Source organism: Choloepus didactylus, chromosome 13, assembly GCF_015220235.1.
Source record: "Choloepus didactylus isolate mChoDid1 chromosome 13, mChoDid1.pri, whole genome shotgun sequence".
In the NCBI taxonomy this organism is placed as follows: Eukaryota; Metazoa; Chordata; class Mammalia; order Pilosa; family Megalonychidae; genus Choloepus; species Choloepus didactylus.
The window spans coordinates 93,170,830-93,175,199 of NC_051319.1; the positions used below are offsets into that span (position 1 = coordinate 93,170,830).

Consider the following 4,370-nt stretch of genomic DNA (forward strand, 5'->3'; position numbering starts at 1 on the left):
GGTGGGAATGGGCATGGCGTGGTACTTCATAGATAGTGAAGACCAAAGAACTGCATCTAAGTCCTGCTCATTTTAAAGATGGGGAAACTGAGGGACTGGAGAAAATGACAGGCCCGGGGTTACATGGAGAGCAAATGGCAGGAGCTAGAACCCCGACTTCTTTCCTCCCAGTCCTGTGATACTCATTAAAATGAACCTTAAGTACTTCCTCAAGCTGCATCTGAAAACGCTGTCTCTTGTACCCGGGACAAACAATTCTGTGTTCAGCAACATCAAAGTGCTGACAGAGATTAGTAAACCACTCAGAGCCTGAAAAAGAATGTAACTGTACTTGTTACTTCAGTTCTTTTTGGTGCCATTTGGAACAGTAAATCAATTAGATGAATCATACAGCAAGTTGAATCAAACAGCATAGTGAAATTTACTACTTGACAAGTGTTTATTATTTTTCTGCAGTATCGCACAGTTGCACTTGATATGTTAATTGCATTTAAATCAATCTCAATTGCAGTCAGTCTCTTCATCAGTTACCCAGATTCCAGCATCTGGCAGTCATTCCAGTGAAATTTCTAGTGTTTAGGAACAGGATCACCACCAACTTCTTTGGGACTAGTGTAAAGCCCATTCAGTGAAAATACAAAAACAATAAAAACGCCACTCAGTTATTTGGCATATATGTTGACAAACTAACTTGTTGGTGGCTTCTCATTACTTAAGTGATGCTTTGCTTTGAATTATAATATAGTGATGCCTTGTATTGATTGGTTGTCATGTATGAGGCACAGTACCAAACCCTCTTCTTGAATTACCTATAATCCTCACAACGGCCCTGTGAGATAGTTAGCATTACTATTCCCATTTACAACTGAGCAGAATGAGGCACAGTTTAAATGACTTACCCAAGGGCATGCAGGTACTAAGTGAAGATACATCCAATAAAACCCGGTCTATCCGATGCTGTTTCTCATGCAGTCCATGGACCAGGTCATAAATCTAGAACAGTGGTTCTCAGCAGGGGGACATTTTGCTTCCCAGGGGACATTTGGCAATGTCTGGAGGAATTTTTGATTATCACAATGGGGAGGGGGCTGCTACTGGCATCTAGTGGATGGAGGTCAGGGATGCTGCTAACATTGTACACTGCACAAAGCAGTCCCCCACAACAAAGCATTATCTGGCTCAAAATGTCAGTAGTGCTGCGACTGAGAAACCCTGATCAAGAATAAATAGTCCTTTTAGCAGGCTGAAAGCAGGTGTTACCTGCTCTCACATAACTGTCCACTGCAGCTGCTGTTGAGATAAGCTGGGCTGAGGGGATGTGACTTGAAGAACCACAACCATCTGCTACCACTAGCTGGCTAGGTAAGTGTTAAGAAGAATAAATCACAGAAAGACCTAGAAAGGGTCAGATCACACACTATTAAATAGTGTTGTCAGGAAAGATGCCAGAGAGATAGAAGAATAAAGACCTGAGTGAAGTTTGTGCTAACTATTGAGTTATAAACAGCCTCAAAATCATCCCTCTGTACTTGGCTATATCCTATATCTGCCTTGCAGGTTAGCTCCTTATCAGGCTCTGAGACTGAAAGGCTAGAAGAAGGAAAAGGATGTGCTGCTCCTCTCTGTGAGCTTCCTATCTCTTGTTTTTCTTGTGAGTGTCACCCCAGCAATGCCGCTTCACTGGGGCAGAGGCAGTTCCTCCCTGGAGCAGCGCTGAATCCAGTTTACAGTTTTCCAGCTCTTGCATAAGCAGCTTTATCACAGCCCCTCAGACATCAGCTCCATCTTACTGACACCTCCTCCTCAGGGGTCTAAATTTCAGCTCTGTGCAGTCCCTCCTCCAAACTTCTAAATTTCTGTGGTGGTTTCCTTTGTTCCCACAGCCCTAGAGGCAGTAGCTTCTTCCTACAGCTTCTATCTCCATAAAAGCTTAGAGTGTTGCTTTTTACCCTTTCAGTAGTTAACAACTTTATTCCAAGTTAAAATTTTTGTTTTTAAATATATATTAAAATCTCACTGTTCAAATAACCAGTGTGGTTCCAGTCTTCTGTGAGGACCCAGTGAAATATATATACTGAGAGAGTAAGGATATTTGGGAGAAGAGTATTCCAAGCAGAGAGAATAGCAAGTGTAAAGGCCCTGAGGATAGATCCAACCTCGTGTATGTGAATGGCAAGGATGCTGGGTGCTGGGGCAGAAGGAGTGAGGGGGAAGGAGTTGAGGTCAGCAAGGTAGGCAGTGCCAGATTTGGGGCAGGGAGGTCCTTGCAGACCCTGATTGGGCTTTTGCTTGTATTCTATGTGAGTGGGGACCACTGGAGGGGTTTGGGCAGACACATAGATGATCCAAATGACCTCGTAGCAAGCTCTCTGTGGCTCCTCTATTGAGAGTAGATGGAATGGAGGTGGGGAAGGGTGGACAGTGAAGCCACTTGGGAGGTTATAGCAATCAATCCAGGTGAGAGAAGACAGTGGCTTGGCTTGGGTGGTAGCAGTGAAGGTGGTAAAATGTGGTCAGACTCTAGATGTATTAATATAATACTCAGTTGCTAGTTTGCTATTGTACTTGATTGTACCAGAAGGTTCCACCTTTAAATTTTTTCCCAGATTCTGTCATGTGTGTTTCCCTTGCCTTGTCTCACAAGCAGAGGGTTTGAGACAGATAGCCCTAGTTTCCAACCCAGGCTCTACCATTTATCTGCTTTGTGATTCTGACAAGTTATCAAATGTCTCTGTGCCTCACTTTCCTCCTCTGTACCTAAGGGTAATGAAGTCTACCTCATAGTGTTGCTGGAGGGACTACAGAACATAATGTACGGAAAACATTAGCACAGGGACTGGCGTAGGGTGGAAGCTCAGTATATTGAACCATGTATTGCCCTTCTCTCTGCTTGGAATACTCCCTCAGTATATTTCACTGGGCCCTCGCAGAAAACTGGAACCACACTGGTTATTTGAGCAGTGAGATTTTAATACATATTTAAAAACAAAAAGTTTAACTTGGAATAAAGTTGTTAACTACTGAAAGGGTAAAAAGGAACACTCTAAGGTATTATGGAGATAGAAACTGTAGGAAGAAGCTACTGCCTCTAGGGCTGTGGGAACAAAAGAAACCACCACAGAAATTTAGAAATTTGGAGGAGGGACTGCACAGAGCTGAAATTTAGACCCCTGAGGAGGAGGTGTCAGTAAGATGGAGCTGATGTCTGAGGGACTGTGTTCTCATAGACTTTTCCCCCCATACCTGATTTAGTTATGAGTATATAATAATCATAATAGTAATAATAAATGTACAGCACTTAAGAGTTTAAAAATATTTTCCTTCTTTATTAAAAGGCCTCAAGGTAAGGTAAGCTCCCAGATCTTTCTTTTCTCCCTTATCAAAATCGTGAGTCCTCTTTTGGCAAGTGAGTGTACTAGAGCAACACCAATTGATTTTCCCACCCATGGATTCTTTTTTTTTTTTCAATCAAAGTTTTTATAGTTTTATTAATCCTCTGGTAAAATCTGCACAATCACAGATCAAGTCATTGGAGAATCTTTACTCCTTCTGCTAGACACTTCATCTCTTTTGGCTTTTGCAGTCCCCCTGACTTTCTTCATTCTGTTCTTGAGTTCCTTTCACTGTTTTCTGGAAGTCTTTTTCTTCTCATACAGACCATGTCTCGCAAGTCTGTGTTTGGGTTCATTTTTCTTTGCATAATCCAAGGAGTCATAAATCATGCCAAAGCCAGTTGTCTTGCCACCACCAAAATGGGTTCTGAATGCAAATACAAAGATGACATCCAGTGTAGTCTTGTACATTTTGGCTAGTCTTCCCGAATTTCTGTCTTAGGTACTGTTGCCTTTCCAGGGTGAAGAACATCAATGACCATTTGTTTCCGCTGAAGTAGTCGGCTGGTCATGAATTTCCTGGTCCGGATGGTTACCGTGTCATTCATGATGGCGAGTGATCCTCAAGCAGCCAGAGAGGAAAAGAGCTGGATTCTTTTTAAAACCCCAGTAGCTCTGCAAGCCAGGCAAGGTAGGTGATAAGACCAGTATCATACAGAGGAGAAGAGGGAGGCTCAGAGCAGTTGAGTGATCATGCTGAGCATCAGGACAAGCGAGTGGCAGTGCCCAGCCAGCACCAAGGAAACCAGACTCCCACCACCAGCAGCACAGATTGGTAACTTAATTATGGGTCTTTACAAAAGGACTCAGACCCACACACTCCTGTAAAATGGGACTACACTTGGCATGTGAGGTGGAGGGATGTCCATGAAGAAGAGAAACTTTAATGGCAATAAGAAGTCATACATAGCTTGATTTATTAAACAATTAGGATGCACACCAGGCATTATTTTCAATAATTCATTCATTACTTCATAT

General features: G+C 42.7%; 1 pseudogene; it reads right to left on the minus strand.

Moving 5' to 3' along the window:
* Nucleotides 1-3,521: 3,521 nt before the first annotated feature.
* On the minus strand, nucleotides 3,522-3,948 carry LOC119508390 (annotated as a pseudogene).
* Between the last annotated feature and the right edge of the window lie 422 nt (nucleotides 3,949-4,370).